The sequence below is a fragment of the Tasmannia lanceolata genome, unplaced genomic scaffold (genome assembly GCF_043159265.1).
Source record: "Tasmannia lanceolata isolate RefF3 unplaced genomic scaffold, GAP_Taslan_0.1 ptg000044l, whole genome shotgun sequence".
In the NCBI taxonomy this organism is placed as follows: Eukaryota; Viridiplantae; Streptophyta; class Magnoliopsida; order Canellales; family Winteraceae; genus Tasmannia; species Tasmannia lanceolata.
In genome coordinates this window covers 18,212,931-18,227,879 of record NW_027518721.1, presented here as the reverse complement: position 1 = coordinate 18,227,879, position 14,949 = coordinate 18,212,931, and the positions used below count along the sequence as shown (strand labels likewise).

The 14,949-nt window shown below is 39.8% G+C and overlaps 1 pseudogene across 1 annotated transcript; it reads left to right on the top strand.

Moving 5' to 3' along the window:
- Positions 1-3,866: 3,866 nt before the first annotated feature.
- Positions 3,867-6,900, top strand: LOC143863972 (putative lysophospholipase BODYGUARD 1; annotated as a pseudogene). Its single transcript, XR_013241048.1, has 5 exons — positions 3,867-4,213; positions 4,329-4,593; positions 4,926-5,138; positions 5,648-5,910; positions 6,438-6,900. The product of XR_013241048.1 is annotated as a putative lysophospholipase BODYGUARD 1 (transcript).
- Positions 6,901-14,949: the final 8,049 nt, after the last annotated feature.

The window sequence follows — 14,949 nt, the reverse complement described above, 5'->3', positions numbered from 1 at the left end:
ATAGAAGATTTGAAACTCATTTATTGGAACAAAATCCAACAAAATTTACCGGAGGTTTTTAATGACCCCCGATAAAAATGTTGTGTATATAAAAAAGCTGCCCCTTAAGCTCTATTTCCCGCATTTAATCCTTAGTTGTTAGAGTATGTAAGATATTACCAAATCTCATCATTGGATTAAGGTCAGGTTGTTAGATTAGATTAAGCCTGATAATGAAGTTATGCTAGATTAGGATACTAAACTAGATTAAGATAATATTTCATTCTATCTTAATTTCTTTATGTTGTTATCTTAATGTTATGCATATATTCATTGATTAGGATATTATGTAATCAATCAAAGATTCACTGAAAATCATCATTTTTCTAGGATCGTTACTGCAACCAAGTTTCCAGAACCAATTTGTAATGGGAGAGGTGCAACTAATTCTCTTAAAGCCAAGGCCCACCACAGCACAGCAGCCGGTACTACTATCAATGGGATTGCAGAGCCCCCATACTAAGTGAGGCATGGATGGATATAAGGTGCTACACACCCCATGGGAGCACACCATTCCGAGCTGTCAAGCCTCTTTTCAAGCCCACAGGAGGTTCTCGCCCCCATAAGCGCCCCCCAAAACCGGAGGACGGATGGCCTCTATAAGCCAACAATTTTACATAGTATCATGCCTCTTTGTGCTCTGTTTCTTTTTTGTGTGTGTTTGTGAAAATAGCTTCCTTGTTTTGTTGTCCTTGTAGGTTTAAGCCCCACAGGCCACAACCTTGCTTGGCTGACTTGCTTTGTCGTGAAACATCGCAAGTGACTCATAAACCTCGTCATCAGACCGAAGCACTCCACTGGTCACTAATCAAAACAAAGGCAGTTCCATTCTCTAAGGAACGACCGATCTAACCGTCCACCCATCCATCATCGCTCCCCACTACCACTGAAAACTCGTTTACTTCTCGCTTCTATCAATAGTAGCTACTTGAAATCTTTTGCCTCCGCCCATCGCTCGACCTCTCCATATCATCACTTGCATGCTCTTTCTCTTACACTAAGAAAATAGCCCCCTATCACTACTAGCAAGCGGCCCTATAGAGCATCACCCTTGTCTTCACTTTTTGCTACAAAGAGGTCAACCCAATGATGTCATTATGTTCATCAAACAACCCACTTCCTTCGACCGTGTCAAGATTGTTAAAATGGCCATTGCCATCCACATTATTGCCTAAGAGATTTCCTCTTCCATGAAGATTGGTACTTAAACCGAATCATCATAACACATGATGACTTGCCCATGGATGCTCACTTTTTCACATTTAGACACCGGTCTATAATAAACTAAGGGAAAGGATATCCCCCCCCCCACCCACGCTTTTCTCTCTAACGGATAAAATCACCCCATTTAACGTTATTCGTTAAGTTTCTAAGGCAAAGAAAATCGTTAAAGGGGGTGAATTTATCCTCAAGCAGTGAACCATTCTCACAGAAACCGTTACTGTACGTGGGTACGTGTGTGTGTGTGTGTGTTGGGGGGGGGGGGGGGGGGGGGGGGGGGTGTTGGTTTGTTGTCATTTCCCCAAACTATTGCTATGCAGATTAGTATCTAAAACCTACCCATATGAAGAATCCCCAATTGTGGTTCAAGTTTGCTCCAGCCCAATCAGGCTCTTTGTACTCATCTTGCAAGCAACATTCTCTTCGGCAACCAGCATCGATGACCACTATCATCAATGGACCATCATAATCACCGTGGAAAATTGGCGAATTCAATTTCCATTTCTTAATGGTGAAATTCTATTGTAATCAAGCGTATGTAGATTTCCAATCCACATACGTTTGAGGAGGAATGTTAGAGTATAAAATATGTTATCAAATCTCACCATTGGATTAAGATTAGGTTGTGTTTTTTCCTTTTTGGAATGACAATTAAGATCAAGTTGTTGGATCATATTAAACCTGATAAAGAAGTTAGACTAGATTGGGTTACTAAACTAGATTAGTATTATCTCCCTAATTCTTATCTTAATATCTTTCCATTGTTATTCCTAAGTCCTTTATATAAAGACTAATAAGGATATTATGTAATTAATCAAAAATTTAATGAAAATCTCCATTTGACACCATTTCCATCTATCCCCATATTTCACTAGAGACAGAAGAAAAAGGAAGGAAGCAAACCTAGAAGAATAAGAAAAAGTAGAAAAGAAGGTAGGGAGGAGGAAGAAGAAAAAGAAGACTAAGCAAAGAGACTCCGGTCAGGTTTGGTTACATCCAGCCACCTTAGCAGGGACGGAGCCAGAGAGGGGCGAGGGGGGGGGGGGGGGGGGGGCACTTGCGCCCCCTCAAATTTGAAAAATTTTCAATTTCTCAGGATCTATATAAGTACTGACAAAGTGAGGAGATGAGAACATAGTGTTTTTTTCAACATCGAATAATCTGTGTCCAAAATTGTCCAAATTTGTAATTGTCAGAAATTGACTCTTGCAATTAATACCTCTCTCTCTCTCTTTCTGGGATGAGAACATAGCGTTGTTTTCAACTTCGAAAAATCTGTGTACAAAATTGTCCAAAATTGTAATTGTCAGAAATTGACTCTTGGAATTAATACCTCTCTCTCTCTCTCTCTCTCTCTCGCTCTCTCTCTCTAGGATGAGAACATAGGCGTTTTTTTCAACTTCGAATAATCTGTGTACAAAATTGTCCAAAATTGTAATTGTCAGAAATTGACTCTTGCAATTAATACTTCTCTCTCTCTCTCTCTCTCTCTCTCTCTCTCTCTCTCGGATGAGAACATAGCATTGTTTTCAACTTCGAATAATCTGTCTACAAAAGTGTCCAAAATTGTAATTGTCAGAAATTGACTCTTGCAATTGACACCTCTCTCTCTCTCTCTCTCTCTCTCTCTCTCTCTCTCTCTCTGGGATGAGAACATAGCGTTTTTTCAACTTCGAATAATATGTGTACAAAATTGTCCAAAATTGTAATTGTCAGAAATTGACTCTCTCTCTCTCTCTCTCTCTCTCTCTCTCTCTCTCTCTCTCTCTCTCTCTCTCTCTGGGATGAGAACATAGCGTTTTTTTCAACTTCGAATAATCTGTGTACAAAATTGTAATTGTCAGAAATTGACTCTTGCAATTAATATCTCTCTCTCTCTCTCTCTCTCTCTCTCTCTCTCTCTCTCTCTCTCTCTCTCCAGTGAACTAAAAATCTCCTATGACATTGTGGATTTGTGGCCCACAAATGAACGGTTCGATCATCCTCTGAAGTGGGACCCAGAAGACAACTGGAATTCACTCATACACACACCATATAAAATCTCCACTGATACGCTCAAAAGATATCAGTTATAATATGGTGTAAGCTCGTATAGTTCAAATTATTTTTTAAAAAGTATTGTATAACTTACCATAGGATGATCCAAGCTGTCCATTTGATGGGCCACATCGTAAATACACTTCACCCCAATAAAAATGGTTTTTGGGGTGCAATGTATTTACGATGTTAGGGTCAGAGCCCAAAAACTCATTTCGATAGGATGATCCTAGGCCACATTGTAAATTCATTGCACCCCAATGAAAATGGTTTTTGGGGTGCAATGTATTTCCGATGTTAGGGTCATAGCCCAAAAACAAATGAGTTTTTTGGCATAGCCTTACATTGTGGCCTATCAAATGAGCGGTTTGGATCATCATATGGTAAGTTGTACAATACTTTTTGAATGATACCAGGCTACATGGAACTTTCACCATCCCAAAACAAATTACCCATGCCATGCTAGGAGTGTTAAATAGTGGGCCCAACCCATCAAAACATGTGTAATATAATTTGGCCCCACTACATGAAATGTAAGGGAAAAGTTATACTAGCCCCCTTTTTTACTTGGGAGAAACCCTCTAGTGTAAAAGGGTAATGGGCCTCACCCATGCTCTGCCCCTCCTCAAGCAAATTCCTGGCTCCACCCCTGCACCTTAGATAAGTCAAATTGGGCCCTGATTTTCAATGTTATTTGCGTACGTTTCTTATTCCAAAACAACGTCATTTTTAGAAAAAAAGGGTTTTAGTCTTCTTAGCAGCCCTTAAATTAGAATAAATCATATTTGCAAATATGGATACCGACTTTGACTGCACACCCATCTATTTTTACATGTTCGGTGGCCAAAGGCAAACACCTCCTTTCAAACTGAGTGCTCTCTTTTGAACATCAGAGACCCCTAGAAATCCTTTCTAGGTGGGCTTTTTCTTGCTTAATTTCTACTTCTCACCATCCCATTTCACAGATATTCTATGCATTTTATGTATGTAAACACCTGAGATTTTTATTTTATTTTTTTGTACCTTTTCAGAGATGTTTGGAAGAATAGTACTTGTTTTGGTGGTGGGTTTTCTGGGATGGGCTTTTCAGGCCATGACACCTCCCCCTCCAAAGGTTTGTGGCACTCCAAATGGTCCTCCTGTAATTTCGCCTAGAATCAGACTCAGAGATGGAAGATATCTAGCCTACAAAGAAACTGGAGCCCCAAAAGAATCTGCCAAGTATAAAATCATCCTTGCTCATGGTTTCCGCAGCAGCAAAGAATTCAGAATTCCAGTATCCCCGGTAGGATTTGAATCTCATCCTTTTTTCCTTAGGCTCCATCAATGTATATTGGTAGTAAAACAAATTTTACGATCATTTTCCGTATAAAAAATTGTCATAAAATTTTTTACGCCCAGTTTTACCTACAAAGAAACATTTGCTCTATCCAACCTCTAAATTTAGTGTTGGTCTAGTCCGAGTTTTGGATCTCCCTCTCTCATGTATTTAGAGTTAGGGAAGGCTTATTGTTCCCATAAATGTATCATCTTTCTCTTTATCTAATAAACCGGTAGGGTCCCTGCCAAACGCCAGCTTACCCATCAAAAAAAAGAAGGCTCAAAGCCCTTTTGATTGGCTTTCATTTGATTTTTCAGGAACTGGGAATTTATTTCTTGTCATTTGATAGAGCTGGGTATGGGGAAAGCGATCCGAATCCAAAACGGACGGTGAAGAGCGAAGCTATGGACATTGAAGAGATGGCCGACCAGTTGGTGGAGATGGGACCTAAATTTTATGTGATTGGAATGTCAATGGGGGGATACACTGCATGGAGCTGCATTAAATACATACCCCACAGGTATTATTATTATGGGACCTTATTATTATTAGGCTTTCTTTTTTTTAAATGATAGTTATGATTAAGCTTTCAACGGGGCCCATTCGAATTGGATCCACATATTTCTTAGTCATGATTTATTCGAATCCTTAGTTGAGTCCGGTAGGATCCGCATATCCTACTATATGTGTGTATGGACGTATGGGGATAGTTTTATTAAGGGTTAGAGTGTCCTTGTCCGAGTCCTATAAAAAAATAGGGATTTGCTAGGGAATTTCACGAAGGGTCATTTCGCAGCTCATTTTTGCAGAGAGTCAACCCTCTAACATTCAGATATGAGGGTTAGGATCTACGTATGGAAATGATTTTTGGGGCAGGACTTATTTAGGTTGTGGCCCATCTAATGGATGGTTTGGATTTTGGATCATACTATGGTGCGGGCAAGCGACAAGAAATATGTGGACACATAGAACCACGTCCACCCATGAATAGCAAATGGGTTTTATGATTTTGGACTTATGTTCTTATAGGTTAGCCGGTGTAGCGCTAATAGCTCCGGTTATAAACCAGTGGTGGCCTTCTTTTCCGGCCAATCTCTCAAGAAATGCCTACGAGCAACGACTTGTGCAGGACCGATGGACCCTTCGGATCGCTCACTATGCACCATCCTTCTTGTACTGGTGGATGACACAGAAGTGGTTCCCTTTTTTTAGCCTTACTCAACCCTGATATTTTCTCTCAGCAAGACAAGGAGATCTTTCACAAGATTATAGCAACCGGGGCCCACATTGAGGTACCTAATCTTCTCAAACAAAGACCCATATCTATCAGTCTCTCTACTACCTATCTATTTATTTATAATACATATGTTTCTTTCCATTGTCATTAGCTTTCTTTCCAAGAAAAAATTTCATTGGAAAACCGTTTCTTCATACCACATGGGCCTAACAGTTTAGACCCAACCATAGCATGGATGGGGGCCTCTATGTTACACTTGCTCCTGTGGGCCCACTATTTTACACAATGCTATGATGGGGCGGCGCCCAGCATTTTATAACCATGCCTAGGATGGGTGGGCCCCGGCATTCTCCACCCAAACCCAAGCATAGGGTTGGGTCTACCATTTTACATCTCATGTTATTGATGGGATGGGGCCTGCCATTTTTATATATCTGTGGAGCCCACCATTTTACCTGTAATGTTATACTCACCATGTTTTTTTCCCATTGTCATTTGTTTTCTTTAGAATGCTATCCTTTAATAAGTTAATTAATTATTAGGGAGATAATAATGACTCTTTTTATTAATTAATTATTCCAGGATCAGACTGTTACTACACAACAAGGCGATTACGAATCCCTGCATCGGGATATGATGGTCGGATTTGGAAAATGGGAATTTGATCCGATGGATCTAAGCAATCCATTCCCTAACAACGAAGGATCTGTTCATATCTGGCAAGGTTACGAGGATAGGCTTATCCCGTTTGAACTACAACGATATGTTTCAAAGAAGCTTCCTTGGATTAAGTATCATGAAATTCCTAATGGCGGCCACTTATTCTTGTTTGCTGATGGTGTTGGGGATATAATCCTAAGGGCACTTCTACTTGGAGAAGAGCCCACTAACTTATCTACCTAGCTTCTTTCTTCTTCTTTTTTATCGTAGACATAAATTCCCAAACAGTTGTTTCATCCTCCTAACTCTTTAGGATTTTAAAGGTCTGTATTGGGAATGTAATGAAATAAAATAAAATAAAGAGGTGAGGACATTATAACTGTAAGATGAGAATATTATTTAGAGAATTTTGGGGGATTAAAGGTGATATCCATTGAAGAATATCTGATATAATTAATTTAAGAGTGCGTGTGAATTAAAATAAAGAAAATTAAAATGAGCATGCATTTGCATGGTTCATTCTAAATTTAACTTACTGGGGCTTTCCCATATGAAATCGAAGTAAATGTTGTAGCAAGAACTTGTTAGCTGGTCCTACGAATGAGGGTGAGTGAAGAGGGAGGATAGAGAGGGATGAAACTCCTTCAGGTGTTAATCTTCAATGTCCATGATAATAGGTGTAGGTTAAGAGGTCTCTTAGGACTAATGGGTGTAGGGAGTAGGTAATTAACGAGGGAGTTAAGGATAATCATACTCTAGTATTAAGATTAATCTCGTATAATTCTTGCTAATAAAAGATAGGGGTGTCAACGAACATATTCCTCAATTTGATGTTAGAGCTCAAGCGCACGAACATATTCCTCATATATATATATATATATATATATGAGGAAAGTGTCTCTAGTCTCTCCCCTAGATAAGCTTATCTACTCCTCCCTTTAAAAAAACACAGTGGGCCCACGCTGTTTGGATGATCCAAAGCATTCATTTGATAGGTCCTAACATAGATAGGGTGTGCCCAAAAAATCAGCACCAAAGGGTCATCCTAGAACTTATTTTTGTGGTGCCTTGTGGTACCCAGAATGGACACATATAAACGTCCACGTTTATATGCGTCCATTTTGGACACGGTGTGCCCAACAAAATGAAGTTCTAGGATGACCCTTTGGTGCTGATTTTTTGGGCACACCCTATCTATGTTAGGACCTATCAAATGAATGCTTTGGATCATCGAAACAGCGTGGGCCCACTGTGTTTTTTAAAAGGAAGGAGTAGATAAGCTTATCTAGGGGAGAGACTAGAGACACTTTCCTCTATATATATATATATATATATATATATATATATATAAACGGTTCCTATACATATGTGTAGAGAGTTTTCTACACACTAGCTTAAAATACAGTGGGGGCCCACATTATTTGGGTGATCCAAGCCATCCATTTTAAAGGCCCTCACATAGATAGGGTGTCCACAAAAAATCAGATCCATAGGATCATCCCAACCCTACGATTTGTGGAGGTAAGATGGATGTCTTTAAACCTTCACAAATTAGTCCATTTTTTTGCCTCCACAGTTCAAATGGTTAGGATGATCCTATGGATCTGATTTTTTGTGGACACTCTATCTATGTGAGGGCCTTAAAAATGAATGGTTTGGATCACCCAAATAATGTGGCCCTCACTGTATTTTAAGTTAGTGTGTAGATAACTTATCTACACATATGTGTAGGAACCATTCTCTCTCTCTCTCTCTCTCTCTCTCTCTCTCTCTCTCTCTCTCTCTCTCTCTATATATATATATATATATATATATATATATATATGAGGAATATGTTCGTGCGCTTGAGTGCACCAATCATATGGGTCCCACAATTTCTGTGAGGATCCAAACAATTCATTTGCAAGGGCCTATCATAGATAGGGTGTGTACCAAAAATCAGCTCCATTGAATCATCCTAACCCCTCCAAAAGTGGAGGGCAAAAATGGGCAGATTTGTAGTCTGTCCATTTTGACCTCCACAAATGGATGGGTTAAGATGATCCTATGGAGCTGATTTTTTGTACACACCCTATCTATGTAAGGCCCTTTCTAGTGAATGCTTTGGATCATCCTAACAATGTGGGCCTCATTGGTTTGAGAGCTTAAGCTCACCATAAGGTTCCAACGCTCAAGCTCACAATCCTTTTCCTATATATATATATATATATATATATATATATATATATATATATATATAGAGAGAGAGAGAGAGAGAGAGAAAATGGTTCCTACACAAATGTGTAGAGAGTTCTCTACACACTAGGTTAAAATACAGTGGGGGCCCACATTGTTTGGGTGATCCAAGCCATCCATTTTAAAGGCCCTCACAAAGATAGGGTGTCTACAAAAAATCAGATCCATAGGATCATCCCAACCCTACGATTTGTGGAGGTAAGATGGATGTCTTTAAACCTTTACAAATTAGTCCATTTTTTGCCTCCACAGTTCGAATGGTTAGGATGATCCTATGGATCTGATTTTTTGTGGACACCCTATCTATGTGAGGGCCTTAAAAATGAATGGTTTGGATCACCCAAATAATGTGGCCCCCATTGTATTTTAAGCTAGTGTGTAGATAACTTATCTACACATATGTGTAGGAACCGTTTTCTCATATATATATATATATATATATATATATATATATATATATATGGAAAGATGTGCGTACTCGGTCGAGTAGATAAGCTTATCTACTCGGTCGGGTTAAAAACAGTGGGGGCCCACATTTTTGGGGTGATCCAAACCATTCATTTGAAAGGCCCTTACCTAGATAGGGTGTCCACCAAAAATCAGCCCCATAGTATCATCCTAACCCATGCAACAATGGAGGGAAAAAATGGGAAAAAATGGACAAACACAGCTTGTCCACAAATCTGCCCATTTTTCCCTCCACTGTTGGATGGGTTAGGATGATCCTATGGGGCTGATTTTTCGTGGACACCTTATCTAGGTAAGGGCCTTTCAAATGAATGATTTGGATCACCCCAAAAATGTGGGACCCCACTGTTTTTAACCCGACCGAGTAGATAAGCTTATCTACTCGACCGAGTACGCACACCTTTCCCATATATATATATATGAGAAAACGGTTCCTACACATATGTGTAGATAAGTTATCTACACACTAGCTTAAAATACAATGGGGGCCACATTATTTGGGTGATCCAAACCATTCATTTTTAAGGCCCTCACATAGATAGGGTGTCCACAAAAAATCAGATCCATAAGATCATCCTAACCATTCGAATTGTCGAGGCAAAAAATGGACTAATTTGTGAAGGTTTAAAGACATCAATTTTACCTCCACAAATCGTAGGGTTGGGATGATCCTATGGATCTGATTTTTTGTAGACACCCTATCTATGTGAAGGCCTTTAAAATGGATGGCTTTGATCACCCAAACAAAGTGGGCCCCCACTGTATTTTAAGCTAGTGTGTAGAGAACTCTCTACACATATGTGTAGGAACCGTTTTCTCATATATATATATATATATATATATATATATATATATCTTTTTTGAAATGATAAGATTTTATGAAGAAGAGTTAAGGCCCTCGATGGAGGGGAATGTGAAATCAAAAGAGAATGCAAAGATGAACATAAAGATACACTAACATCAAGAATCCAAGGGGTAAGAAGTCAAAGGTTTCCAGCGATGGACGATTCACTCCCTCATGACCAAGACGGCCGTTTTATCTTTTATTATTATGATAGGATAATAATTAGCAGTTATGGTAGCTATAGGAGTAATTGCTATTTGATAGGGATTTGATAAGGAAGTTACCCATTTAATAGATAACTAACCTATTTCTTTGGGAGGGATTGCGCATACTTTATTGGAAGTATCATGTTTGTAAACATTTATTTAAAGCTTGTAAACGACATTAAAGGGAAATGAATGAAGAAAATTGTTTCAAAACAGTGTCTTGTGCACAAAGGAGGACGACCCTTCCCTCGAAGTGGGTCAAGAGGCCGATCTTGCCTCCGAGAAGATCAAATCCGTTGCGATCCGAATCGTGTTCGTAACAAAGTGGTATCAGAGCCGTCAATCCTGCGCCATGGGTTGTGAGATTTGGAATTCCTTGTGTGATGATTTATGCAAGATTATTTCAGAATTTATGGAAGAACAACAACGATTTTCAGAAGGCCTGAACAGAATCAGCATGCTGGTCAAGGAAATGCAAGAAAAAAGAAAGCTAAATCTGAAAAAGGCGCAAATTGATACCGGCGAAGATGATTTGGTGGAACGCCATGCCAAGGCTCATCTTGATTTTGTCGGCCCGTTCGATCATTCCATAACTTCAATTCGCTGCGATAAAAAATCATATTTCTTTTCCAGTTTGATCCCAAGATATTTTAAAGGTGGAGTTCAACGGTTCACGATCGTTGTTTTTGAAGGCGGAAGTCCAACATCAGATCTGTTGGTCAACAAAATCATGGCCAATACAATTTGGGATCCCGGTGGAATAAATAGTTTTTTTTCCAATAATCCAACCTTGAGGACAAGGTTGATTTCAAGGGGAGAGGAATGTTAGGTGATTTTCTTTGTGTTTATCTTTTTTTCTTATGATAGGATAATAATTAGCAGTTATGGTAGCTATAGGAGTAATCGCTATTTGATAGGGATTTAATAAGGAAGTTACCTATTTAATAGGTGACTAACCTATTTCGTTGGGAGGGATTGCGCATTCTTTCTTGGGGGTATCACGTTTGTAAACATTTATTTAAAGCTTGTAAAAGGTATTGAAGGGAAATGAATGAAGAAAATTGTTTCAAAACAGTGTCTTGTGCACAAAGGAGGACGACCCTTCCCTCGAAGTGGGTCAAGAGACCGATCTTCCCTCCGAGAAGATCAAATCTGTTGCGATCCGAATCGGGTTCGTAACAACGGCCTCTTAATTAGCCGATCTCCGGACATGCTAGAAGAGGACCGAGTGACCCTCCAAGCGATCCAAAATCTCATCTATCAATTTTGAGAATCTCCAAGGGTGTGGGTGCCTCTCATCCAGCCACCTTATAATATTGAAGGAGTCGTCCTCTACAATAAGATTATCCAGATCTCTTGAGGCTGTTAATCTAATCCCCTGAAATAATAGCTCGCACTTCCATCTCATTAGAGTCTTTTACTCCAATAGGACCAGAATATATATTGCGCCATTCTCATCTTAAGCACAGCTTGGCTAGGATTTATTTATTTTTTTATATTATTATTTTTTTATAGGAAAGATGGGGTTTGGGTAGGACCCTTACAAGACATTAAATGGTTGGAAAAAAAAAATACAACTCCGGAGTCCTTACATACAATCTAAGAGAGGGTGGGGGGATGCATAGGGGGGTATCCTCTCCTATTCAAGAGCAATCAAACTTGGATAGAAAGTCTGTGGCTCCATTCGCTTCATACCATATGTGGGAGATTCTCCATATGCTGAAGCTCAATAGAAGTATCTTAATTTTATTTTATTTTTAAAAGGTGACAAATGCATTCATAATCAAAATAGAACAGAGGGACAAGGCGTCCTGCAGAGAGCCCATAAGGAGAAGAAAAGAAAAAATTACACCATAGGAATGTCAATCAGAATCGAATCACGGTCCACCCCAAGCTTGGCCAGCTCGTCGGCAAGAAAATTAGCCGTTCGCCATCTATTGGTCAGCACAGGATGGATTGTGTGCACTAAGTCCCTTACCTCATCAATTTTAGACGCAAGCCAAGGGTACTTGTGGCCATCTTTCGCCAAGGGTACTTATAGGAGCCAGTTACAACCTTCACGCCATATGTGGGAGATTCTCAATTTGCTCTGAAGCTCGGTAGAAGTATCTGAATTTTACTTGTGGCCATCTTTCGCCAAGGGTAGTTATATGAGCAGTTACAACCTTCACCGCTGTCATTGAGTCAGATTCAATCCAGATTTTGGTAACTTTCTGGCGAGCTGCAAGCCGAAGCCCTTGAAGGATAGCTTCTATCTCTATCTCGTGAACAGGTGTTGGGTTGACATTGGTAGAGAAGAGGCGTCTAAGTTGCGAAGGAGACCCCTGACGGGTGCCAAATCACCTGGGAGGGAGGCGTCGGTGTGAGCGTTGTAGTCCCCTGATTTGGATTGGACCACATGCAAAATTTTGGCCCAGTGATGGCGTAGTGGAGAGGACAATCCAGATTAGTGACAATCATCTTGTTCCTGGATTGGGTTATGTTAAATTTTAAAGTGTTTTTTTTTTTGACACCCCATTTTGCTTAGCTTAGTTTATTTTCTTTTTCTTTTGAGAAATGTAGTGAGGACAAATATGTATTTTATGTCCTTGGGCATGTTGGTCATTTTTGCCTAGCTTGCACATGTGTGAGCCACACATGTTTGCTCCATCTTTTCCCACTACTCACCTATTTCAAATTCAAACCTTTCCTTGGAACTCTAAACCGACTACTTCCCTAAGCATTAAAGACTCCACTTTCCCATACCTACTACCACTTACCTAAGCCATTTTCTCTTTACTTTCCATTGACTTAGCCTATTCTCATTTACTTCATTTTGTAGAGATTCTCCACTACTTCGCAAGTTCCGTTGAAGCTCTCTTGTACATCTCCATTGAAACTTTCTCGTGTGCAAGCTTGCGTTTGAAGCAAAGACAAACTTTCCCATATTTTCTCTCTGTGTTGAAGTTTTCCTCTTGAAGCTTTCTACTCGTAGTTTTGTTCTTCTCTCATATGTATTGGATTACATCTTGTGGTGATTGTTCTTCTTCTCTTTTGGTTGTGGATCTTGGGCTAGTGTAAAGTTCGGTTTCACTGTTTGAGAAGTGGATTTCCGGTGTTGTGAAATCTGTCTTTCTCTATAGATTAATCATGGATGCCCAAGTTGAGAAGCAGATCTCTTACGTTGGCTAAGATGACTTTGAGAACAGTTTGCTTGTGATTGTGGGGTTGTCCATGAAGCCTCCCATTTCGTTAAGCCCAAAGGTGATATGCAGCAGCACCAAAGGCTAAGCAAATTGCCGTTGCTGCTTGACCTTTCCCTTGGAAAACTTTCCTTATCCATTCTTCTTCCTCGGCAAAACAGTTCTTTGGTTTTCTCCTATGGATGAATCGTTAGAATTGAGTTCGAGATCCTACAGGAGAAGGAACATGAGAAAAATAAGTGGTCTGGATTCTCCCTGTCTGAATTGCAGAGGAGGCAATTGGTCCCTTGATGTTCCAAGGAAAATTAGCCTGTCTCTAATGTTTAATTTGTGGATGAGAGCCGGCCAAGAGGTGAAACTATGCCTGGGAATGTGCCCCTTGAACCAGATTGAGGATGACCGGGAAATTTTCTGCTTTTGAAGCCTGGGCAGATTTCATGGTGGAATTCCCATCCGAGGTCGGCTTCTATACAGGGATGTTTTCTACTTCAGAGTGGATAAGAGCTGAATTGAGAATGTTTTTTACATCATAAAGAGCTATATTGTCAAATATGTAGCTCCATTGGCCATTTGCTAGAAGTTGATCAATCGTGGCTTGAGGAGGAACAGAGTGAACTGCCGTGTTAATTGAGATTTGGGAACTGATTAGACCTTAGTGGTGCCAAGGGTGATTCCAAAAATTGATGCCGCCCCTTTTCAGATGATATGGCAGATATTCTTCGTGGTGTCTCTGATCCGGAAGATGCTCCTTGCACCCAGGATGGATTTTGAGGAGCTTTTACAATCCAGAAGTTGCGATCACTTAATGTATTTTCTTTCTATTGAACCGGGCAGTCCCGGGGTTGTTTTTCTTGTTAGGATATTCCATAGGCTTTTGATTTGGAGGGCTTATGTCATAGAGGCTCCTGATTCCGACCCCACCTTCTTTTGAGTGCAAACGGTTGTCCAAGCTAGAGCCATCAAAGTTGAGCTTCAACCAACTTGGCTCAGGGGGAATCCATTTCAGGGTCATAATGACCTCTCGGTTAGTACTCTTGCAAACCACCCCTGCCAATGTCTTATATTGGTTGCCGAGTACATCTTAAAGCAAAGAAGAATCCTAGCCCAAGAAATGACAAGCAATAAAAAAATTGTTACTATAATCATGAAACTAAAATCTTCTTTGGAGTTGTTTCGTTAGATCTGTTTATGAGGGGCATATTTTGCAATTTCTGAAACCCCTTTAATGAAAAATTAAATGAAGCGACAAATTAAAAAAAAATAAAAAATGGGAAAGACAATGATTTCAATTGTAATACTTGGGTGATGTAGGCATTGACAACAATAATGGAGATTGGTTGCATCCAGTCACAGTGAAAATCAAGTGCTTCAAAAGAACATTACCCACGAAAGTGTCCATAATCTAATCTCTGACAAAGACTAATAGCTATACAAGCAGTAATATGGGAGACTTGAGGACAACTAGATCAAACTCGGTGTCGACTATGAGACTTAGCAAA